The sequence below is a fragment of the Pinus tabuliformis genome, chromosome 3_1, assembly GCF_031772625.1.
Source record: "Pinus tabuliformis cultivar Carrire ecotype Pingquan chromosome 3_1, CPIR1, whole genome shotgun sequence".
NCBI classification, from domain to species: domain Eukaryota; kingdom Viridiplantae; phylum Streptophyta; class Pinopsida; order Pinales; family Pinaceae; genus Pinus; species Pinus tabuliformis.
Genome location: NC_142301.1, coordinates 79,127,140 through 79,154,137, shown reverse-complemented (window position 1 = coordinate 79,154,137; position 26,998 = coordinate 79,127,140).

Below are 26,998 nucleotides of genomic sequence, written 5' to 3'. Positions count from 1 at the left end.
TTGCCCATCCCAAAGGTAGGCTTTATTATCGGCCATTGGTGGAATCGATCCAAAGGATTCCAATCTTGTATCCTTCGACCACAAAGGATACAATCCTCAGTTACCGGCTCAACTAGCTTTCCTTGTTCAAGTGAAAGCCCTCAACAGAACTGTTCATCGAACAATTATTGATGAGGGGGCATCTACGTGTATTATGTCGATGAGTTGCTGGAAAACTTTAGGATCTCCAACTTTGTCGTGGTCTGCGACGACATTAAAAGCATTCGACGGAAGGACATATACCCCATACGGTATCCTGAATAACTTGAAAGTTGAACTAGGAGGGAAAACAGTAGAAATAGATGTTGAGGTCATCGATGGGAATCTTGATTACAACATCCTACTAGGACGACCATGGGTATATGCCATGGAAGCTGTTGTGTCGACCTATTTTAGAAAGATTGCATTTCCCTTTCAAGGAGGGATTACAATCGTTGATCAACAAAACTTCCTCCCCAATGGTTCTCAAGTTACAGGAAGCATTCCCATGATCCATGGAAGCCCCCATTCGCTTCAGAATATTGGAGTAGGCCTACTAAAAGATCCTATTCTAATGGGAACTTTCACTCTTCCACCTCCAACCAATCTGGCGGAAGTAGCGTCAATAGGAACCTGCAACATGATATCTTCTACAAAGATCTCAAAAAACGATATCAACATGGATCATGCAATGGTTTTTCCCCCAAGCCCAATGGAAATATTATAGCAATCAATGTTTCTAGCATGGGAGGCAAACCTAAATCAACGCTCATCAAGCGTTTGGATAGATAGGTCTAGAGAATATGGTACTCCTTCAGATCCTTGGTCGCGAGTACATGTCACTGATGAAGGAATTCTCCAAGCTATGGTAATTGAAGGAGCACCATGGAATGATTCCCACCATCGTTCTCTTCTTCCGGATTGTGAAGAAGATACTCAAGATGACCTTTATCATCCTTCAGTAGTTGATTTTCTGTCAAATACTGTAAATATGGTGGATTCCGAGCGAAACTTGTCCAACATTGAGGAGACTATAGCCATAAATATCTCGACTAAAACAGATGTTGTAGAGAATATTTATGTCGGCAAATGTTGTTCTCCTTCAGAACTGGAAATATATAACGCTCTTTTTCGCGAATTCAGAGATGTCTTTGCTTGGTCATACAGTGAAATGCCAGGCATCGACTCGAGTATCGTTGAACACGAGATTAAGATGTATACAGATGTCAAACCAGTACGACAATGGCTAAGGCAGGTGCACCCCAAGAAAGCCGCTGCCATTAAGGCAGAAGTTGAAAAACTTCTCCATGCTGGTTTCATCTACCCGATTCCTCTAACCGATTGGGTATCGAATATTCTCCCTGTTATGAAAAAACAGGGGACAATTAGAGTGTGCGTCGATTATAGGGATGTAAATCAAGCTTGTCCAAAAGACAACTACCCTACACCCTTCATTGACCAGATAATTGATGAATGCGCCGGATGTGAAATCTTTTCATTCATGGATGGATTCTCCAGGTATAATCAAATAAATATCCGCCCACAGGACCAGTCAAAGACTGCATTTATTTGTCCGTGGGGCACATTCGCATATCGAAAATTACCCTTTGGATTAAAGAACACAGGGGCGACGTTTCAGAGGGCAATGAATTATGCCTTCCATGACATCAAAAACATCGTTCAACCATGCCTCAACAACCTTCTAGCTCATTCGCGAAAGCGGACTGATCATCCGCAGCATTTAAGAGCGATATTTCTACGTTGCTGACACTACAAGATACGACTTAATCCACACAAATGTGTATTTTGCGTCAGTTCTGGTCGTTTACTTGGCTTTGTAGTCTCTAAGGATGGGATTCGTCTCGACCCGTGTAAGGTCCAGGCAATCATAAATTTTCCTCCACCTTCGAATTTGCTTCAGATTCAGAAACTCCAAGGGAAAGCAAACTTTCTGAGGAGGTTCATTCCAAATTACGCTGAACTTGCTAAAGGTTATACATGTCTCTTGAAAAAGGAGGTACCCTTCATCTGGGATCAGGTTGCGCAAGCTTCCTTTGATGCTTTAAAAGATTCCCTAATGAAAGCATCATTAATGTACGCCCCCGATTATCAAAGAGATTTTAACCTGTATCTGGCTGCAGCAGATACGACCATCGCAATGGTTTTAGTTCAAGAAGTCGATGGAATTGAACATCCTATATATTATTTAAGTAAGAACTTAAATGATACAGAAAGCAAATATTCTTATGTTGAAAAACTAGTGCTTGCAGCTGTTCAAGCGATACAAAGATTTCGACACTATGTTCTCTTTCAGAAAACTACCATTCTGTCAGATTGCAACCCCATGACTTATATATTGTCGCGACAGTTGTTGGGGGGAAAATATTCAAAATGGATAGCAATCCTTCAAGAGTTTGATCTGGAATTTGTAAAATCCAAATCAAAGAAAGCTCTAGTTTTTGCAGAATTATTATGCGATCTCCCATTGTCGTCCAACGATGAAACATCCGAAGAATAAATCATGGATGAAAGTTTGTTTCTGATATCTACAAGCAATGAGTGGTATGGGGATATAATCATTTATCTCCAAACCCAAAAATTTAGGCCAAACACCTCCCACTCTGAACAAAAACGTATACGATACCAAGAAAAAGACTACATGATCGTCGGTGATACACTTTACCATCGTGGTATTGATACAGTTCTGAGAAGGTGCCTCACCCATGAGGAGGCCGAAAAAGTCCTGAATGAGTGTCATTCAGGCGCGTGTGGGGGGCATCAATCTGTATATTCTACAACACAAAAAATCTTATGAGCAGGATACTACTGGCCAACAATGTTCAAAGATTTCATAACCGCAGTCAGAAGTTGCCATGCTTGTCAAATTTTTGATAGCAAAACCAGAAGACCACCCGCACCTCTACAGCCAATAGTTGCTGTTGGGCCATTCGCCAAATGGGGCATCGATTTCATGACATGTAACCCCACCTCGACCGGGGGCATGGGTATATCATAGTCACAGTTGACTATTTTACCAAATGGGTCGAGGCGATGCCTACATTAGATAATACTGGTGAAACAACTGCCCTCTTCTTTTTCAATCATGTAGTCGCCAGATTCGGCGTGCCACAAGCTATAGTCACAGATCTTAGATCACATTTTCACAATCACATGATGGTCGAATTAGCTGCCAAACTAGGGTTGTCTCACGACAGCTCTACTCCATATTACCCGCAAGCCAACGGACAAGTTGAAGCAATCAACAAAGTCTTGAAACGCATGCTGCAAAGGATGATCGGATTTCACAAAAGGAGATGGCACCTAATCCTATACTCAGCTTTGTGGGCTTACCGAACATCGGTAAGGAATGCAACCGGGTTCACACCCTTCCAACTGGTATATGGCCTGGAAGCAGTCTTACCAGTCCAGTGTGAAATCTCGTCTCTCAAACTCGCAATTGATCTCCTCCCCGGAACCTCAGAAGAAGAGGCTCGTTTCTTGGAATTAATCCAATTGGATGAAACCCGTCATGACGCCGCTTTGGCTAACGAAGCCCATAAGAAACGAGTCAAGGTGCAGTTCGACAAAAATGTCAAACCCCGTGTCTTCTCAGAAGGTGACTTGGTCTTGCTTTATGACCAAGAGTCCGACAAATTGGGAGCAGGTAAATTTAAGTCTTTATGGATGGGCCCCTATATTGTTAAGCGGGTGTTAGCAAAGGGAGCCTACGAGTTAATGGATTATGACGGAATTCCACTGGCGCAACCTCGTAATGGGTTGTACCTCAAGCGTTACTATGCGTAATAGTAACCAATATGCTTTTGTTATATTTTTGTTTTCGCTAAAGTGTTTGTTTCGGTCGAATAATCCACCTTTTTACATTTATTGCAGATGACAAACCTATTGGAGCCTTGTGTTGGATATACCTACGGAGCGAGTCGTAGTTCGCGGAACCTGTCCTCCGTAGCTTGGGCCATTTTTGATCCAAGCGGCGAGTTAGTAAGTTTCAAAGGTGTATGTATTGGTCAATCAATGAATAACATCGCTGAGTATAACGCGTTGATAGAACTTCTCTCTGATGCCATCACTCATGGTATACGCCGACTAATTGTCAGGCTAGACTCACAACTTGTAATACTGCAACTCAATGGTATATATTCCGTCCGAAACCTAGCTATTTATCGCATGTTCCTAAGGGTTAAGATTTTGGAAAGACAATTTGATCTTATTCAATACCAACATATTTCTAGAAACTTAAACACATTAACCAACTCATTAGCAAACTATGTGTTAGATAGACATTTGCAACATTTATAAAAAGAAACACATCATCAATGTTTTACATGTGGATCATATAACTCAACCAAAATAAAACTCCGAAAATAAAAAATATATATAGCTGTTTATGGTTTACACATAAAGTTCTGTAACCAAGACAAAATCGGTCACGCGACCCAAAAACTCAAAATGCTAGGGGGCACCCTAGTCTAATGATGCTCGTGATAGCAAGTCACAGCCTGTGCGATCATGCGTAGGAGACGAGTCCATCGTCTGGGCACACTAGTAGTATGTCGCTGTAACCGCAAAGGTAGCTCGTCAGTCCTCACATCTGGTATATCGAGTGTGAGGCCCTGAACCTGCTCTTGCAAAGTTGTGAGAGTCTCGGCCACATCGAGGTCGCGAAGAATAGCCCTTTCGGCGGCCTCTCCTGCTGGGGCAACAGCTGGTACTCTCAGGCGAAATACTGGACGAACAGGACCAACATCTGCATGTACACATGAGTTTGATTAGAGTCTTGATAGAACAAAGCATAAGGACATTATAAACAAAAATAGTAAATAACAATATGGTCAGAGATTTTACGAATAGCACCCCACTGCTCGCCATCCGGCAGTACTAAATCTGGATCACCCCGGAAGTCCATGCCAGCATATGGATACTCGGCATAAACCATCTCCTGACGATCAAACCACCTGAAGAAGGTATCAGAAAATGAAATCTGAGATTGGCCAGCATGCCTAGACATATGGTCAACCCATCTCTGCATACGTGGTTCAGTAGGAGAAGGTAAATCGAGTGCAATGTACTGCGGCTGCATCAGTGGTATTTTCTCCAAGGCAAAGGCGGTCAAAATAGAACCATACCCAATGTTCTTCAACCTCCTATTCTTTATCTTGGTCAATTGTTCTTTCATCACAAGAAGTATTGCGTCGCACCAGTTGAACACCTTCGGTTGGAGGCATTCCAAGGCATGCTGCATATAGGATCAGTTGGCTACATGAAGAGACGCACTATCGGCCATCCTACCAAAAGTAAACAGGATAGTCATAAGGGACCTTTCAGTGACATCGCGGATGATGATCTTGCCATCTTTACTCGGCTGAGATCCTTCTTTGCAATACCAGCGGACGTAATCTCTCACAGAATCGCCTCCTCGGGCCGAACCTGACAAAGAGATGGGGGCACCCTGCCTCGACAAGCCAGTCAAGAAATAGATGTCTACTGCAGTCAAGGGGATAGATTTGCCCCTAATCTGGAAAACCTGATTAGTAGGATCCCAAGCATCGAGAAAATACTGCAGTAAGTTGATCTGTTGTCTCATGCTAGAAATGCGGAAGAACTTCAGCAAGCCACAATTCCGTAGCGCGTTCACTGTAACTGGATCATGTAGGGCAATCATGTCCTCTTCTTCATGCTCACGTTCTCGCCATGTAAGGGTCATCTTGCTCCAAAATCTCTAAAAAAAGAAACTTCAAACAAGAGAGGAGTTAGATCCTGATTTTGGTGAGAAACAAGCAAAAATTCCATCAAAAATTGTGTAACAAATTCCCTTTCTGTGCCCAACACATCTGCAACAGTGTTCTAGGTGTGTTGAATGTCAAATTGCCTTCATACAAGCCAACATTCAACGCAGGTTTCGATACACTGGGGGTGCGTTGATGACAGAACGAATCCCTCAAACCCCAGGGGCTCAGAAAAGCAGGGAATCAAGCTCAAAAAGCAAAATGGAAACCATGAAATGAAAGAGCTCAGGTTTAGCTCCTACCTGGTCCAGACGGCGCCGAGAATCGTCCACAGGATCTCCTGAAATCAACTGATGAAAATCGAGGGGGAAAAGCACCTCCAAAGCTCCAACAAACCAAGTTCAAATGAAATGGTAAAATGAGAGGTAAAAAACACTTTTTGATTACTTTTACGTAGTTCAAAGTAAAATATTAGCGTTTTAATCTCGTTTTCAAGCAAATATTGTTCATTTCTGACTAGTTGGATGAAGCAGTTGAAAATACAGTACGATCTTTGGAAGGACAAAGCTAGTTATGGTAAAAAATCAAAACAAGACCATATGATCGAGCAGTGTTACCGCAAGGTTCATGCTCGTTAAAAAATAAACCCGCACCGGGCAAATGTTTCCACCCGTGTTTAAGCTCGTTAAAAAATGAACTATTCCCTGGTAAATAACCACCGTGAATGTAGCATTTCAGCCATTAAAGCCTTGGTCGTGTTTGCACTGTCACCTCCACTTTTCCATTGGCCGATCATTCACCTCCATTTGATTGTCTACCCATTTTGAGGAACAGCTGCGAAGAGTGATTTCACTAGCCATCCTTGTGACACTGCCGTGATTGGAAAATTCCAAACCTTACCTGGAATCAGCTGCTACCCATTTTATCACTCGTTCCTCAAAAGACGAGTCTTCTTTAAGCTCTTTTCTCACTCGTAAAATATGAAAATATTGCCGAGTTCTGGCCTTCCAGCTCGTTAAAGCGACGGGAAGTGTTATCCCTCCTCTAAATTTTAATCTTTTTGGACCTGAGGGATTATTGCACAAAAAGATCGAGCGCTTGTTTTATTCAGCTCGTTAAAGCGATCGAAAATTCATCCCTTCTGTATTGTTTCATACTTTTTCGGACTTAAGGGATTAGATGATGAAAAAGGAATTTTGGAGTTACCTTTACGTACCTTTTCAGACTCTCTAAAAATGAAAAGGACCGAGTTATCTTTGTCGTTAAACTTGTTAAAAAGGTTAATAGCGACTAACTTGTCTTTAGACGAGAACAAGTTTCACTATCGCTAGGCTCGTTAAAACATAGCGATGGGTTTGCCCGAAGTGAAAATTATAGAACAAGCATATGTTATCCTCCTCAAGCTTGACAAAAATAAAGAGGTACTGGTCAGCAATGACTGGGGAAAAATTGGGAAGAAAACTCAAAGAATTTTTATTGGTAGCAAGTCGCTCTTGAACATGACACTTCCGCTCCGTGCCCGAGTCGGGTTGGGTTGTTTCATTCACCGGTCACATTGCCATGGTCTCGCCATACCATCCACATTTGGGGTTAATGCTACCAATCCATCACATAAGTGTCGCCGACATGTTCAAGAGAAGTCATCCAGAAAGGCCACCTGTGTCCCGCCCACTACCATACATTATACTCCATTCTTTCATGACCACCACCCTGAACCATATATCATCAGATCGTTTTCACCTCCATCAAAATCATTTGCTCCATTCCGTGTCATTGATGTGGGATTCATTAAGGCCCTCCTATGACGGATCACTTCTTGTCGACATCAGCTCATTATCCAAGAAGTTGATCTAGGAACACCCCATACAGTACTTTGAAGCTTGCATGCCTCAATGGCAAGTTTCTCACTTCTGGCGACAGGTTTACATCAATGACAATTGACCGAAAGATTTTGCGTGGTGTTCGACGCCAAGTCCTTTATTCACACCACGTGAATTGTACTGCAGTACCTTGAGGGTCATTATCATTATCGGTGATTCCTCTCGCGCTTGTTAACAGTTTACATCATTGACTGGTAATCAAGCGATGTCTTTCCATGTTTGACTTCAAAACATTTCTCACATGGATCGACTTGTACTTCGAGTGAAGATCGGACGAGATTGAAGAACCCGGATCTAGTTTCATCCATCCGGGCTGTGATATATATTTAGGAAAATAAAGACATTGAAATGTACAGCATTGCAGCACAGATAATCATCCTACCAAAAGGATGATGGCTCTATCATAATCATCATTCTACCATCAGACGATTGTCTGTCCTGTGTACATGAAAATGAATTTATAAAGCTGAGCATGGGAATGCCCGCCTCAGCTAGATCATGAAAACAGTATGAAGATAATGTATTGTATTGTATCTTATTACAGGTCTCCTCCCAGCATTGAAAGAACTTCAGATCCTCCTAATAAAGCATTTCACCCGATAAACGGCCTCATACTTTAGGGGGCAACTGTTATAGACATTTTTGTGCCTTACAGCTCTAAGCATGAAATGTCCATAAACCAAGGGCTCCTAAGTCCCTAAAAGTGTTGTTCCAACCCCTAAAGGAGCAAGGTCAACAAATTACAGCTTCTCCCAGAAGTTCTCCACCAGAAACTGCTCAGAATAAGTCAAATCAGGATCATTTCAGCTGCTCCACTAGCCAAGTGCGTTGCATAGCACCTAAGTCCACTAGCCAGGTGCGTTGCAACGCACCTAAATGCACTACCAGGGTGCGTTGAGCGGGAAATGACAAATGGCAGTGTCATTCCGCGAGGTGGAGAGACAATGGAAGCTTCCAGAATCTTTCCCAATGACACTTTCCTCACTGAATTCGACCAAGGATGAGTAAGAGGCTTTCAGTCTCCAAGTGGAAGCAAGAACTGACAGAGAGAAGCCACTAATCAAATCATGAGCTGACTCATCCTCCTTGCATACATCTATATATGGATCCCTCATCCCAGAGATCCAGAGGCTGGAATTTTGCACATTGTAAGGAATTGCTGTTGGTTTTGAGATACATATCAGAGAATTGGGTGATCTATGCTTTGTTGGGGTTGAAGAAGGGACTTCTTTGTTGGGAGGTTGATGCTGGGTCAGGAATCATCAGTTGTAACTCCTCCTGGATCTTCTTGTATATCAATAAAACTATTTGAGTTTCTTCTCCATGCTTGTGCTTCATTGATGCTTGTTACATTTGTATGGTTAACTTAAATCTGATCCTAAGTTATTTATGAATATAAACCCATGTCTTTGTATAGTTTCCTTCTTTTGTGATCTTACAGGTACTTGGTGAAGCTGGACAAGTAAGGGAGCAAGTAGCTGGAAGCTATCAAAGAGGAGAGAGATTGGATCAAAGGACTAGCGCAAGACACAGGTTGGTTCATCCTATTCCTCTTTGTTTATAGTTCATAAAGAAGAATACGAAAGTAGTTTTCTCTGTTTGTTTCTAAGGTAGCTGTCACACCTTAGTGGGATAGAGTCGTTCTAAATAGACACTTTTCTCGATAACACCCCGAGAACCCATCAGTGAAATAATATGTTTCCCGAACACCTACATTATCCAACACTTCATCCGTGAACGGAGTTGGGAATGGATCATGCACACAAGCATCATCCAATTTTCTAAGATCCATGCATATCATTAACCCATCCTTCTTCTTCTTCTCTTGCACCACTATTGGGCTTACCCAATTGGATTCTTCCATAGGTTCAATGATACTTGTTGCGAGCATTTTTTCTTGTTCTATGCGGACCTTCTCCTTGTATTTCGGATTTAAGCGGTGTTTAGTCAATTTAGTTTCCTAAATTCCTTTGCATAAATTAACAACCCAGGCTCGTAAGCTGATGAAGTGTATTACACTGTATGTGCTAGTTAACCCTTCTTACATCGTTGTTTTGTATTTTTATATTGTTTTGTTTAGGCTATGAGCTAATGATGAATCAGACTCCTTCCTATAGGGTGTAAACCGAAATGTGAGCTCTCGACCCAAATGTAGGAAGGGCACATGATGGATTTCAGGGGCGCAGTCGAGGTCAAGGCGAAATGGGACCAGGAAGGGGTCGCAAACAGTTAATTTGTTACAATTGCGAAGGGCCAGGGCACTATGCTCGTGATTGTACAAACCTGACAAGGACATCATGTTTGTACTGTACTCAATTTGATCATGAGGTAGAAGACTTCCCTACATTGATAGCGAGACTGCACGGTAAAGGGGTACTTCAAACCCCTCCGACTCAAAATTTGCAGATGATAAGGTCTGAGCCACGCAGAGAAGACCCAAATGTAAACATGATGCTCAGGAGTGTTATGACCATTGGTGATGATAAAGGGAAGCAGTCAGAAGAAAGTGTGTGGGTTTGCAAGGCTCCTACAAAGGAACCCGAATTTGATTTAGAACCCTCGAAGGAGACATTCATGGAAGATAAGAAGAGCTTCACGGAGGCCTCCACTTCAGGTAGTTAGGATCAACTAGAACCAAGGATGGATCCTTCAATGCTCACTACTTTTCTCGAGACATGCATGAAACTACTGCGCAACAATAAGGTAGTAAAAGGACTACAAGAACTTATCACTAGGTGCACGAGGTCAAGAGAATCGAGCGTGGTCCATAAACTTGGAAAGCATGCATTGTGCACAAGAAGGGAAATGAGGGTGACTGCGCAAATCAACGAGTATGAAATGGATTAGGTAATCCTGGATGTTAGATCGGACATGAATGTACTACCAAATCAAACATGGGAACGCATGGGCAGACCCATGCTACAGTGGTCTCCTATTTAGTTACGAATGGCGAACCAATAGAAGATCTTGCCCATGGGAAGGTTGCAAGGAGTGACAGTAAACATTGAAGGTGCGAGCGCAGGTGGATTTTGAAGTGATAGAGATTGTTGATGATAGCAAACCCTATCCCATGCTACTAGGAATATATTGGGCCACCGATATGAATGGAATCATAAATCTAAAGAAGTGCAAAATTATCTTTGAGAAAAAGTCACTATGCGTAGTAGTACCGCTAGATCCAACTGAAGGATCACGATATACTGAACAGGTGCGTGATGATGATAGTGATGACGATCTCGATTGTATTTACAAAAACTGTGTGAGAAGAGGATTGGGTGAATCCAATTCCAGATGGAAGGATTTCGTGGGAGTGTGAAAGCTCCTGCTCTTCTTATTCAGACGAAGAGATAGAGCGATGGCAGAAATGACTGCACAAAGTAACAACACTTAATTACAACATGATGGTCAGACCACTGCGCTACGTGACAACATAGGCAAGGGATCTGCTCACATATGATGGGTTGACAACAGTGGATGAATTCCTGAATAAATTTGAAAGCGCAGTATGAGAACAACAATAGTTTGATGTGATGAAGTGGGCACTACACGCAACGCCCGTACAATGGTGGCATACGCATCAAGGAAGTTTTGAGGACTGGCATGGATGTAGAAGGATGATGCAACTACGCTTTTGAAAACCCCAGCTCAGAATGAGAGTCAGTCACCAAGGGTGAAACAACTTGTGCGGCCACCTTTCCCGATGGGTATGGACATATGTTTTACAGCCCCAACAAGCGCACACCATTCCCAAAATAGAGAATCAGAACAAAACACAACCATAGGAAAGGCGATGCACGCTACCAATTATCCACAGAGAAGCATTTGATAGGGTGTGTGAAGTATTGAACAGGGTTCACCAGGCGAGACGCACTGATTGGGACCTACATGTACCAGCGGTTCGATGGGCCTATAGGACCATGTGCAAAACCTTGACTGTGGAAATGATTCCAAAGGTGTGAAACAGAGTAGACACCATAATTTCTTAAGAGAATGCAAAGAGGAATCCACACGTAATAGCTCCAGCAGATGTGATGTTGGCATTATGGCACTGATTTAGAGCTATGGCACTGGTGTTGTCCTTGATGGAAACTCTCTTTGGTAACAGATCTTAGTTCAGGCTTTCAGAATGAAGGAAAAGGGTTCATCTAGACGAAGATGTGTATACAAGCGGGTTATACGTTACAAAGGCGCGTATGCGTATACACGCACTTTCACGCAAGGAAAAGTGCGTATATGTTGGAGAACTTACTTTTGGTCCGTGGTAGTTAGTCCTCGGTATTTGAACCTATGGTTTTGGACCATGGTATCTCGTCAGAAGTGTTGATCCCAAGTATTGGGTCCATGGTATTGTGTTATTATGGTTTTGGACTGTGGTATTGTGAAAGGCCTAAGGCTATAAAAGAGGAAGGAGATCATTTGGCAAAGGGACATCTGAATTATTATTGAATATCTGATAAAGTGCTAGATTTGGAATACTGGTAATTGGGTTATGGTGCAGATCTGGATCTGAATAAAGGAGGAACCTTGGCGCAAAGAGAAGGATAAGTTCTATTGATGGGTCATAATCTTAAGGCTTGAATGATAGTATCTTTGTATGACTTTGATCTGTTATATGAGGCACATGCTTGATCTATAAATCTGATAATCTAGGTTAATTAGTGTCTGAATATTTGAAAGAGTGAATTATCCTTTATATATTTGTACGCAGGTTCAGTGAAGCGAAGGCGCGTATACACGCTGGTTCAGTGAATGCAAATAGCATATACGCAGGTTGTTCCAAAAACAGAAGCGTATGCACATAGGTTTTAGGCTATTAAAGTAGCGTATATCTTTTGAGTTGTGATCTAGCTGCTTCTATTTATTGTTGCAGTGTTCTGGGTTTAGAATTTGGTATGTAGTTACAGGTACTGTGATTTTGGTACAGCCGTCAGAGAAGTGTCTACTTGATTCAGTGCTAATTGGTGAAAAGGAGATTGTTTGATGCAGAAATTCTTGATGATTGATTGATGTTCATGGATCTGATCTAAAAATTTATGAAACGTGGTCCCTGGAAGAAAGAGAAGGTTGTAGCCTTCTGTAGGCCAACACCTACGCACTAGTATCTTGACTAGTGCAAGAGCTAAGGGGGTTGTAGCTCCCTTCCAGGAGAAGCTAGAAAACGAGAGATGGTTGTAGCTCTCTGCAGGTTGCAGCCTGCGTACTGGTAAAGGACTACACCAACACATTGTAAAAAGAAGTTTCTAATTAAAGAGAAGATAGAGACGAATTGCAGCAGGTGGTTTTCACCCACATTGGGTTTCCACCTTATATCTTGTGTTCTTGTGTGTGATTGTCTTCTGCTCTGTTTTACTATTTTTGGTTACTGGTTATTTGTTTCTGATACTTAGATTAATAATCAACATTTGAAAGATAAAGTAAATTATAAGTTTGCATTGTATACGTGGGTTTCCTTCTACATAGTTGTGTATATACGCGGTTTTAATTAACTGAAGTAGCGTATACCATCTGGATTTTAAAAAGGGATTATTTGACTTGATAATACTGATTCACCCCCCCTCTCAGTATTATTTCCAGCAATTGGTATCAGAGCAGGTCCTTCTAAAGAAGCATGACCACTTGAAGGAAGATCCATCATCATGAGCAACTACGAGAGAGAAGCATCTATCAGGCCACCGATTTTTGATGGGACAAGCTTCGTATATTGGAAGGTAAGAGTTACTGCCTATCTTCAATCTCTTGGTACAGAAGTCTGGGATATCATAGATACAGGGTACACTTTTCGATCAACAACTCCTACTGATCCGGCTGAGAAGAAGAAGTATGAAACAAATGCAAAGGCTGTCAATACTCTATTAGGATGTCTATCTCAATCAAAATTTGTCAAGGTTATGCAGTATAAATCCGCAAAATAAATATGGGACAAGATTTTTCTGAGCTATGAAGGAGATGATCAGGTAAAATGAGAAAAACTTCAAACCCTCAGAATTCAGTATGAAAATCTCAGAATTCACAATGATGAAAGTGTGGCTAACTATTTCCTTCGTGTAGATGAGATTGTTAATTGTATGAAAAACATGGGTGAAGAAATAAAAGAGGTTGTTGTGGTTGAAAAAGTTCTAAGATCTTTGTCCCCTAGGTTTGAATCTAAAGTTTCTGAAATAGAAGAAAAAGAGAATCTACGAAACCTTACCATGTCACAGCTGCACGGAATTCTAACTGCTTATGAAATGAGGAAAGGAGGACCATCAGACAGGAGAGAAGCTACCTTCAAGGCTTCAAGAAAAGGAGACTATTATGAGTCAGGACACGTGTCAGAAGAAGAAGAAGAATCAGATTTTGTCAAGAACCTTCAATGGGGTGCTGGAAGATTCCAAGGTAAGTTACCTTTAAAATGCTTTGCTTGTGGAAGAGTCGGTCACTATGCTGCCAAATGTCCTCATAAGGATAAGATTGACAAGGGGAAGGAACCTGTTAGATGGAACAAGAAATAGAATGCAAATAAGAAAAGTTATTACAGTCTACAAATTCGGCGTTTCCAATACAGCCGAAGAATTGATCTGATAAAAAATTGATCCGATCCGCCTCTCCCGGATAGATCTGCAACTTCGCCGATCCTGCACCCCTTGCAGACTGCCAAACGAAGTTGAGGCTTCCCGCAGATCCCCTTGAAGGTGAATTGGCGCGATCCTGAATGAAAAACCCGCGCCCATTGGCGCGATTAATGGCCTAACATACGCGCCAGTTGGCCTTCCTGGCGCCGCTGTCAGCACGGAAAACGCGCCAATCCCCTTCTACTCAGAAAAAATCATCTGAGTCCGAGCCAGGTGTTCTGCAGTCCACCTGCTCAATTGAGCACAAAGCTCTTGTGTACACACAGCCACAAAGGAAAGCTTGTCAAACAACGCATTGACATCCATGATTCCAGCCACAAAGGCACCTCAAGCCACACAGGCGATTCAGCCACAAAGGCAAGCTGGCCACAAAGGCACTTCAGTCACAAAGACTATATAGATGGTTTCTGGCTCACCACCAACCCTCACATTCAGTGACAAAAGATGGTTTCAGGCTCACCACCAACCATAAACCATTACAAAGTGGTTTTAAGATCACCACGAACTTTCAGATGCCTTAAAAAATCTTACATCTGATTCCACATTTTGGAGTTTCTGGGTACATACAATGACTATTACAATAACATGCTAGGGAGTCTATTCCACTAACTCAAACAAACATCTACTTTGCTGTCCACCATAACTGTTGTTGCTGCTGCTTTACCTCATCTATTCATTGTTCATATCTTGGGCATCTTTGTCAAATAAATTCTTGGAACTCCATGCTTATCCTGTCATTTGTTAGAGTCATGAATTCTAACGAAACGACTTTACCTACACTGAGTTAGCTAGGCTCAATAAGGCTCAATAATATTATCCATGATTCCAAGACATAAAAGATAAACTTTCAAGTTGACAAAATATCAAATTTCTCTATCTTTGCCCAAAGATGATTATTTCCCAAACATAACAGCAACTATTAGAGTCTGGAAATATCATGAATCATAACCAGTGATCTTCAATTGGCCGACTGCTCGGCACACACCATCGGCCCAATCTCCTCCAATCTTGCAGTGTTCTTGGACCCAACAATCTTCTCCACGCTGAGCTGCCACTCTAGAAACACAGCAGCAGCACCACCAATCCTTTGCCAACATAACCAGTCCACCGGTTCGACTGATCTACTGTCATCTGCTCGGATCTCACTCTCTGAATCGCAGATACACCACGGACTTTGCTCGAGCAATCTCCTCTCACACATAACTCGATCTCCGACCTCTCTACGAAATTCCCTTTATCCGATCCACTGGACTTGACGAGATCCAATCCAAACTTCCATATGTCGACCACATAACAAGAGTTGAGGAATTGATCCGCTGCATGAGGCCAGCAGAGCATGGGCACACCGCTTCTCCACAGTCGAATTCCAACCACAATGGCTCATGAAACAGCCTACAGACGGATGCGACAGGACGGCCAGTTGCGGCGCCCATGATATTACGCAGCCTAGCCTCCCGATTCGCTCTAAATATTCCCCGGGAAGCTCGCTGTTGCTTCGATCGTCGATGAGATCCGGACACACAACCCACAGAAATGGCCTCTGAGTCGCCTTGAGGGCGAGTGCAAGCTCCTCCACCTACCTTTCGCTGAAACGGACGGTGCTGCCGAATGATACATATATCGCAGATTCCAGAGATTGCTGATCTAACCACTTCTAAGCATTCGTGCTTTTCTGCCCACAAGCTCACGGGCCTCTTGACTGCATGATCTGATTCATTAGTAGAAGGTGCATAGATCAAGGGACCCACTGGACAAATCCCTGCCCATCTCGAGAATGTACTAATTATCGGACCTTCCAGCTCATTGAAAGAGTTGCAGGGAATCCATTCAACCTGCCTAAATCGGCCCACGCTTCGAAGCCAGAACTGGAAATGAGACCGCTGATCTTCTTCACTCCCAATCAACCATGGAAGATGCGCAGAACAAAGAGCCAGCATAGAGGAAAGATATCTGAGCATCCTATGCTCCTTTGGAATACCAGTTGAAGGAATGATTTCCCTGAAATCGTGGTGATCACCTCCTTCTCCATGGCCGAGTCTTGATCAACGCCAGAGGCTGGTTACGGAAAAAGAGAGTGGCATCTTCGCAGGCAATGGCCCTTGTTCCAAAACTTGGCTTCTCCCTCACCAGCCCTCCAGAGCTAGGCCACCGCCTGTGGCAATGATGATGGTCAGCTCCAACGAAGAGATCTCCTCCAGACTGGCCCTCTAGCAGTGCACCCACGTCATCTCCTTCGTGTGACCTATGTAAACGAGCAAGTCAAACGACGATGCTCCTCACACAGATCTCCTCTTTCACCACGGAAGTGAGAGACAAAACATAGACACCGCACCATAACACGCTCACAGCACCATTAGGAAAAGGTTTAAGAGCTTCTTTCTTTCCATGAACATAATACTCGACAACGGTCTTCATTCTATTAAGCTTATCCGGATGATATGAACAATAACTGGTTTGTAGCGGGGCATTTCTGGCTCCTTCCTGAATTTTGTAAACAGCACTTTGCTATTCAAAAAGAGATAATAATCCATTGCTCGCTTTGATGCATGAAGCCCTTCATAACCTGGATGAGAGGGGAAAAACAGCAACTCATTAAAGACTGCCTGATCCCAAGCAATCTCCTTGGAAAGTCGATCTACAACTCGATCCAAAAGCTCGATTGAACGAATGGTAGGCCTGATGTAGAAAAACCCAGAATTAAAAACCAAAATCCTCATTGTGTGAGCATAACGAGACCAACCCATCAGAGGATCATCGAATACATCATCAAACCCATTAGATGGCAGGATCAAACTCGTTTGGGATTGTTGGCACAATGGTGGCGCTATGGTTTAGTTAACCTCCTCTTCTTCCAATGTGCCACGTTGCTTCCCAACACACAACTTTCCTGCACAGCATGTCGATCAGATCTATCGCAACTGGTTGTTGAGTCTGCCCACGACTTCCGGATATCCTCACGCAGTAACCATCTCCATCACGGTCTCCATTCCGCATGCGTGAATGGGCACACCCCCATCAGGTCCGCAAACCACCACGGTATTGGATCCCCGAAGGCCGAGAAGATTGCTGCTGCCGTTTTGTTGACTGCCACCTAAGTATGCCTCTTTAGAAGAAACTGACTCCACAAAATTCAGTTAACCATTTCGCAAAAAAGACTCCACATCTAGTCAGCCCTCTGATGGAGCCGCATCGGTAGTTTACACGACGCATGTGTTCATGAACGGCGAGGACACGGACGTGAGGAATCTGGTGGATCTCTGGTTAGCAGAGCAGTCAACTGCTGGAAGATCTGCAGAAATATGGTTATGATAAGCTGAGGTCTATTCCTGCGCTTCATCAGGTTTCGAAATGGATGCTTAACTTCTGCGGCTATTTTACTGGCCTGAACTGAATTAGATCCTCGTCGCAAATGTCCACAGCGTGCGGCAATCTCAAAGCAGGCAATCTCAAAGAATTCATATGGAGGTCTGCATCACTTAATGCACGATTGGCCTTATTGTTTACTCAGACCGTTGTTGCTGCTGCTTCGTTGACTGCCTCCCTTCGGTTCGACGGTGCCTTGAACATGGACATAACGGAATTCCAGACAAATCTGGTGCCCTACCTGCATATACACTTCATGCTATCTTCTTACACGCCAGTAATCTTCACCCTCAGATCTGGCTGACCACACCCACGCCCCCAGATTTAACAATACGCCCTCAGATCCGGTCCTGAATTTAAACCACAAATTCCAAAAAATAACAAACATGAAACCCAGATTAAACGAAATCTCGCCAAAATCAGATATATTTACGCCAGAAACTAGGCTTCTATCCTCGCGCACAGCAACCCCAGAGGAGCTCGAACTGCGCAGCTCCTCGACCGATTCCCTAAGGTCATGGCCGAAGCTGTGCCCACTTAAAACACATGGCAATTGAGCTCGATTTAGTCGCTTCAGGAACTGCTTGAGCGCCTTTTAGTCTTAGTCAACAATCCGATTGGCCAAAAATAGTGTATCCTTCACTCTCCCACTGGCAGACACACCGCGGGTTGCGCAGTCAATCCGACCGCTCGACCTCTGCTGCGGATCTACTGGGCAGTCCAGGCCTCGACCTGTAGCGACGAGCGACAAGTCCCTCTGCGCGTCTTCGCTGCCACAGCCTTACAGATTTCTCTCCAGATATTTAGACATAGATGGACAAACAAACAAAAGCTAAAACAAAATATATCTTTTATTTGCCTCAGCCCAGGTGGGGCCAAGCCCAGAAGGGCCAGGCCCACAAGACTCTGAAGCTCTGATACCAAGATAAAATTACACACTCAACAATATATTCTATTAATTGTTGAATAAGGAAATTACACACATATTTATACAATCAATAGTCTCAAGATAGGAATGCTATCTTAGACATACAGTAGTGTGGTTGAGAGATTCTCTCAACCACACACTAAACTAGGAGAAACTAAATTCCTATTACATAGGAACAAACTCCTCAAATAGAAAAGTACAACCATAGACAAGTAGGAATTAATTATTTCCAACTTTACACTCATGAATATAGTGATGGACTTTCAAATAGTGATGAAGATGAATGAGGTAATAATTATAAACTTTTAATGGCTTTTGAAGATGATGATTACATGGATGCTATAGATGAAGAAGGTCTTTATGAAGAGATTTCTAAACTCAAAATTTGTTTAGAAGAGAAAAATATGATTATTGATTCTCTGCAATGTCAACTGGCTGAAAGGGAAAAACATCATGAAAAATTGGAATGTGAAATTGTTGGTCTTAGAAAAGAGATTGAGAAAACAAAAGCTCTTAATCTTAAATTTGTTAAAAGAACTGAAACTATGGATGAGATTATCAATGTGCAGCATTCTCCACTAATCAAGACATCTCTGGGATATAATGGAGAAGCATCACAAGCATCCACTTCCAAAAGTTATCTTGATGCAACAAGGAGGATCAAGCAAAGGCCTAATAGAAATCATCAGGTAAATCAGGGACAGTTTACCTCAAGAATGAACAAAGACTATCAGGAAAATCGGGGACAATCTACTTTAAGGACAAACAGAAGCTACAACCAACCACAGGTAAAACCTTCTCAATTTTCCTCAAGAATGGATGCCAATAGGAACTACAATCATTTGGCTGGTAGATTTGATAATCACAGGAGTTTCTTCAATGGCCAATGTTTTTCTTGTCATAACTTTGGTCACAAAGTAGCTCAATGTGTTGCCTATAAGGCAATCATGACTAGAGAAGCTCATAAACAGAAGAGTATGACTGGGATCATGAAAAGGGCTTAGAACAACTTCTCTGCTCTTGAAAATGAAATAGAATGTTCTATTTGTAAAAATTTCGGTCATGAAGATTCCGAATGTAGGAGCAGGTTTCGGCAGACAACTCATAAGGAACAAGCCTCAAGTGCTAGAACATGGAGAATGAAGGAACCACAACCAGAAAGATGTGGGATAGCTTTATATGCAAAAGGAAAGGAAAATCAATGGTACATTGACAGTGGATGTTCGAAGCATATGATAGGTGATAAAGAAAAACTTCAATCATATAGTGCTTTAGAAAAAGGAAAGAAAGTTTCTTTTGGAAATGATACCCTTGCAGTCATAAAAGGAAAAGGCACTGTTCAGTTGAAAGAAAAGGTCAAAGCTAGAAATGTTTTGTATGTTGATGGCTTGAAGCATAATCTACTAAGTGTCAGTCAGATGTGCGATCAAGGAACTGAGGTAATATTTCGATCAAATGGATGTAGTGTTCGTGATCTTGATACAGGAAAAACAGTGATCAGAGGCATAATAACTCCAAATAATTTATACATATTTGAAGAAGGACAACAACAATGCTATTTGAGCAAGAATGATGAACACTGGTTATGGCACTGGAGGTTGGGGCATCTAAGCTTTTCACATATAAGGAAAGCATGCAAATACCAGGAAGTTCGTGGTCTTCCGGACATCATAATTCCAGACAATACAATATGCAAATCATGTCAGTTTGGTAAGCAAACCATAACTAACTTCCATGAGAAGGAAGGATCAGATAGCAGTCCTCTTGAACTAGTCCATACAGATGTATGTGGTCCATCTAGGAAAAGGTCACCTCGAGGAGAAGAATACTTTATATTATTCATTGACGACTTCTCCAGGATGGTTTGGATAGGACTTATGAAGCACAAAGACGAAGCCTTCGAAAAATTCAAATCTTTCAAAGCCTTGGTTGAAAACGAATCAGATCACACGATTAAGTGCCTCAGGTCTGATAGAGGTGGGGAGTTTACCTCAAATGAATTTTTCGATTTTTGTGAAGAACATGGAATAAGAAGGGAATTCTCTACAGTTAGGACTCCTCAGTAAACTGGAGTAGTGGAAAGGATGAACAGAATGGTTCAACAAATGGCTCGTGCAATGCTTGATGATTCTGGAACTCCCGCAACTTTCTGGGGTGAAGCTGCATTTGCTACGATTGTTATTGTCAACAAAACAAATGTCCGGGTGAATAGCACTCAAACACCTCATGAGCTCTGGTATGGTGAGACTCCTTCGGTAAAACATTTCAAAATTTTTGGAAGCAAATGCTATATTAAGAATAATGATGAACATCTTGGCAATTTTGAACCTAGAGTAGATGAAGGCATTCTCCTTGGTTATTCTCCCCACAGAAAAGCATATAAGTGTTATAATAAAAGACTTGGAAGAATTGTTGACAACATTGATGTAGTGGTTGATGAAGAAGGAAACATTCCTAGGCAAGTAAATTATGAAAATATCGAAGAGGATGAAGACCATCCTTCAAATCAGACTGATGATGAAGAAGAACCTCAAGAGGCACCAGAGGAACAGATAAGGATAGAAGAGAAGACTCCATCTAGGTACGTTCAAAAGAATCATCCAGAATCTCAAATTTTGGGATAGAAAGAGGCTGGTATAAAAACAAGAAGAACAATTGCAGAAGCCTCAAGATATTTGGAATTGCTCTCCTCCACTGAACCACAAAATGTAAAAGAGGCATGCAAAGATGAATGTTGGGTCAAGGCAATGGATGAAGAACTTGAGTAGATCGAAAAGAATAACACTTGGGAATTGGTTCCTAGACCAAAAGATAAGAATGTCATAGGGACAAAATGGATCTTTAAAAACAAGTTAAATGAAAATGGGGAAGTGATTAGAAACAAGGCTAGACTTGTTTGTAAAGGGTATGCTCAAAAAGAAGGAATAGACTTTGAAGAAACTTTTGCTCCTATTGCTAGACTTGAGGCCATCTGAATGTTCCTTGCTCTCTCTAGTTTTTAGAAGTTCAAAGTATTTCAAATGGACGTGAAATCAGCCTTTCTGAATGGAGACTTAGAAGAAGAAGTGTACATTGAGCAACCAGATGGTTTCATTCTTGGGAATGATCCAAATCTTGTATGCAGACTAAAAAAGGCTCTCTATGGTCTTAAACAAGCTCCAAGGGCTTGGTACTATCGTTTGGACAAATACCTTCATCAACAAGGTTTTTCAAAAGGATCAGCAGATAGTAATCTTTATATAAAAACTAAAAATGACAAATTGATAATACTTGTTGTGTATGTAGTTGATATTATCTTTGGCAGCAATGAAGAAGCTATGAATCAAAACTTTTCCTTGGTGATGCAGAAAGAATTCGAAATGTCATTGGAGAGCTGACATATTTTCTTGGTCTACAAATCCAACAAAATGAAGGCGGTATTTTCTTGTCTCAAACCAAGTACTTGAAGCAGATTCTGAAGAAGTATGGCATGAAAGATTCGAAACCAGTATGTACCCCTATGGTTACAGGATGCAGTCTCAGTGAAAATGATGAATTAGCAGCAGTGCATCAACCAACCTATAGATCCATGATTGGAAGTCTACTTTATTTGACAGGTACCCGACCAGACATCATGCATGGAGTGGGAATAGTTGGAAGATTTCAGGCAAATCCTAAGGAAACCCATCTTTAGGAAGTAAAGAGAATTTTCAAGTATCTTCAAGGAACTCAAAACTGTGGCTTATGGTATCCAAAAGATATAGATCTCACTCTTCATGCTTATGCAGATGCAGATTGGGCTAGAAGCGTGGATGACAGAAAAAGCACAAGTGGTGGTGCATTATTTGTGGGTTCCAGATTAGTATCTTGGTTCAGCAAGAAACAAATTTCCATTGCTCTATCTACAACTGAAGCGGAATATGTGGCTGCTGCATCTTGTTGCACACAACTCCTTTGGATGATGCAAACTTTGCAGGACTTTCAAATCACTTTTACTCCACCTATCTCCATCTTATGTGATAATACAAGTGCAATCATCATTTCAAAGAACCCAGTCATGCACTCGAAGACCAAGCACATACCGATCAAGTATCACTTTCTCTGGGAACAAGTGTTGGAACGAAAGGTCAAATTGGAGTATGTTCCCTCTAAGGAACAAGTTGTTGATATACTCACCAAGCCACTGCCCAGGGACACTTTTGAATACCTTAGATAGAAGCTGGGAGTAGTTGATGCATCATCTTGCTGTTAAACTTGTCTGTTTAAGAGAAAAAACGGTATACGCGAGTTTCCTGAGGAGGATCCGCGTACATACGCCGGTTTGTGCAGAGACAGTCACATATATGGAGGTTTGATGGATATCTGTAGGGACAGGGTATGGTTGAAGATATCCTGATATAGGTCTGACAGAGACCAGCCGGCACAGGTTCAGGGGGGAGCAGATAAACTACTAATGATGCATTGTTGGCATTATCTTAGAAGCTTTTCGTTCTAGTTCACAGTTTTTGTTGGTTTCAGGTGGAACAAATACAAAAGGAAATCATGGTTGCTGATCTGAATGGTGATTGACAGATGCTGCTGATGAGCCCCAAAAATGTACAATTATTTGGGCTCATTCAACCTCCTAATTTGGCTTAGTCCACCATTCTCATTTGTTTATTGCATGTTTTTGATTATTTTTATGTTAATAGAGTGAATTTGGTTAGTCATTATGCCAACAATTCTAATGGGTGCTTTGTGTAGCCTTGTTGGTCAACTTGGAGACAAAATTGAAGGTCTTAATGAGCACTTGGCAACCAAATTCGTGGGAGAACAAGCTAGAGGATTTGTAGGAAGGTGTCCCCCTCATTTATGGACCCTTACCTCGAATTCTCCACCATCAGTTAGGAGTTCAAAGGCCACCAAATCAATGAGCTCAAGGGCAGCCAAGCAAGTCAAGTTGGACTGCTGTTAACTACAAGTCTTGGGCAGCCAAGTCCCTAACTTTTAGGAGGACTGTTGGGTCCTCAAATTGTATAAATAAGAAGGCTTGGGGCCTCATTTTGGTTAGCTAGTTGGTAGTCATTTTTGTAGCTAGTTGGTAGTCATTTTTGTAGCTAGTTAGTCATTTTGTTTTAGCCATTAGTTAGCTAGCTTGTAGTTCGATTTTTAGGCCATGGATTAGCTTTGCTTTCAGCTCATTCTCAAGCTCTCCTTATGGACAATTTTGATGTACTTTCCATTTCTTGATTAATAAAGATGGATCCAGCTTTGCACCAGCTCTAAATCTCTCTTGGGAGGCTTTAGTTCTTGGGGTTGGGCCCATCTCAAGCGCCCAGTACCTCCCTTGTTTATATTTATGTGTCTTTGTTGCATTCTCATAATAAAATCTGCTATTTGGATTTAAATGTTGTGTTGTTGTTTAGGTTGCTTTTGATGATTAGAAAAGGTTTTTAATGTTCAGATTTGCTTGATAGGTTAATCACAAGGAATATATTCAGAAAAAGGCTACCAAGTACTTTGGATCTCACCTCCCCTTCAGTGGAATCATGAGCTGGGACCAATGTAACCTTGCTGCCCACAAAAACACATTCTTTGCTTCACCATGCAATTAAGAATGTTGGATTTTTAGTGCAGAACTTGATATCAGTTTGGATGCATGTTTAGGTCTATAATCACTTAGTTTCATAATTGTTTCACATGGTTTCACTGCAAATAAACTTCTGTTCATTTCCTTTGCTGTTAGGTCAGATTAGAGTAAAGTGACTAGGTCATAGGTTTCATAACTAGATCTTTGTTTTCTTGCATGTCCTTGTTGGTTTAGTCGTAAACAATATGCAGGGCACCTTCATCATCTCCTCAATTTCTATTTAACCTCTATCTCACTCATTTACCCTCCAACTCTCTCATTTCCCACATAGCTCCATCTCCTTCAACTTTCGTTGGTTCCATCCTTCCAATCATCAAACCATTGCATACACTCTTCCTTCATCTGATTTTCCAGCTCCTGAGCCATCATCAGGTCCATCTCCATCTCACTTAGCCTCCCACACCACTCCAACACTCCATCATATTCCAAAACCTCCACGGCCAATCATCCTGTAGAATTGCACAGCCTTCGTGTAGAAACCTCTGAGTATCCTGTAGGATCCCCTGCAGACATCCTGTAGGAGGCCACTCACTCGGTTGCTGAGCTTCTGAACGTGAGGAACCTCTGTGGATGGATGCTAAGGATCCCTAGGGACCTCTCCTAACCTCCCAAACCTTTCCCATGCTTTCCTTCCTTCTCCATCCCATCTGCACAACCAAACCCTAGTTAGCACAAAATCACAATCATTCCATACACTTAAAGGAAAAATACAAAAACATGTCTTTTATGATGCAAGTAGCTTAGATCCATGCATTTTCACTTATTAGAGGTAATGACAGCATTGGTAGAAGTTTTATTCACATTCTTTGCATTGTAGAGGTTAGACTAGTCAAATTAGGGTTTCCTAGGTTTACATGCTTTGATTTGCTTTCAGTTCATTTTTGTCAAGTAAAGTAGCTTTTCTTTGAGAATAGCTTTCGTCCATCAATTAGCAAGCTTCTTCTGAGAGCCTATAGAAGCTGGCTTGAGCCCTAGCGGACTTGTGCCAGCTGACCAAGTGACAGCTGCGACAAGAGCTAGTACTTGTGCATATAGCACCGCCGCTTCCAAGTTTGTACGAACTACAGGGTTGATAAAATTAAGAGACAGGAAGCCCCAGGAGTTGTAGCATTATTGCTACAATACTGGAGCTCACCATCTTTTTGGCGCCGTTGCCGGGGAAGCGGCAGAGTATTGGTGATTGTTGCTATTCTTCTATTTTCTACTACAACCTTCTGCTAAGTAGTTTATTTCATTTCCATTTATGCAAAAGTAGATTAGCCTTTCTTGCTTTCATAGATTAGTATTTCCTGCTTTCATAGATTAGCATTTCCTGCTTTCCTAGAATAGCCTTTCAATTCCGCAATTTCCTTTCTGCAAGCGTAGATTAGCATTTCAATTCCGCAAGCGTAGACTAGCATTTCATTCTTGCAATTTCATTTGAGCAAAATAGATTAGTCATTTCCTTCTTTCATTTCAATTTCGCAAGATAGTTAGTTGTAGTTCAATCTATTTCATGCTTTGTAGGAGTAGAGATAAGTTAGAAAAACGATTGCACAACACCCCCACTGCTTCACACAGCCAACGTTCTTCCTCGATGGCTGTGATGAAAGAACCCCTGGGTGGACATCAAGACATATCTGAAGAACCTCTAGGGGAGAAGAAGAAGAAAACATTCCTCTGGAGCAAATGGCTACAAGTAGAGATGTTGGGAGCAACATCTTGTCCAAAGATGAATTTGAAAATCAGATCAAAGATTTCAAGAGTGATATGAGGCAGTTTCTTTCCATGCAACTGGATACCTTGCGGATCCAAAAGAAGCAAGAAGAAGCCAAGAGGGCTTTGGTCAATTTTTGTCCTAGGTGCCTTAAAAAGCATCCTAGGAACGAATGCCCAATGCACTCCCTAGAAGTGTGTTTTGTATGTGAAGAATACCATCCTACAGATCAGTGCCCTTCCTTGCCCAGAATCAAAGCTACATATCAAAGAGCCAAGGGAGCCACTGAATCACTCTGTTATATGAACCAAAGGAGGCCACATGGACCTATACCCTACCAGCAGGAACTACAAGGTACACCCGAGACCTATTATGACCCTTACCAAGCCACCTTCATGCCTTCTTGGGGTCCCCCTCCTCATCCTTCCTGGTTCACACCTCCTCCTTATTCCTTCACAGATCCATATTATGCCCAACCAGTTGCTCATTCATTTCACTCTTATGCTCAACCACAGCCTCAGTGGAATGCACCTTATCAGGAGTGGAGGCCCCAGTACAACTCTCATCCCGCTCATTTTCCTCCACCACCTGCTCATCCACAACCATCACCTCCTCCTCCACCAAGGCAACCCCAAATGCCTACCCAACCACAATGCCATCCATCTCCATCTCAATCTCACACCTCCACTCAACTACCCATACCATTTCCAAAGCCATGCAATGGAGTAGCTCAACCCCATTGCAAATCTGAGGCACAACATATCCAAACAACTCCTCTTGAGCCCAATGATCTTCACCAAAGCTCAGGAAGAGTGTTGAAAAAAAGAGATCATCTTGAAAGCATTGAAGGACCAAAGGCAAAAGAAGATCCAAAAGAAAAGATCAAAGAACCATGGGCTGCACTTGATGAAGAGAAGAGATCAGAATCAGAGATGGAGAAAGTTCCCTCATGGTTACCATCAAATCTTCCATGTATTCAAGAGAAAGATCAGCAAAAGGAGGAAGATGAGAAAGTCATGATAGAAAGTGACATGAAGAATGATCCAGATCAGCAAAAGAACCAAGGATATCAAAGCTATAATGAGATATGGTTTCGGAAGGTCACTAAGTTGCAGCAGTACTCTCTTCCTCAACTATGTTTGATCCCTTC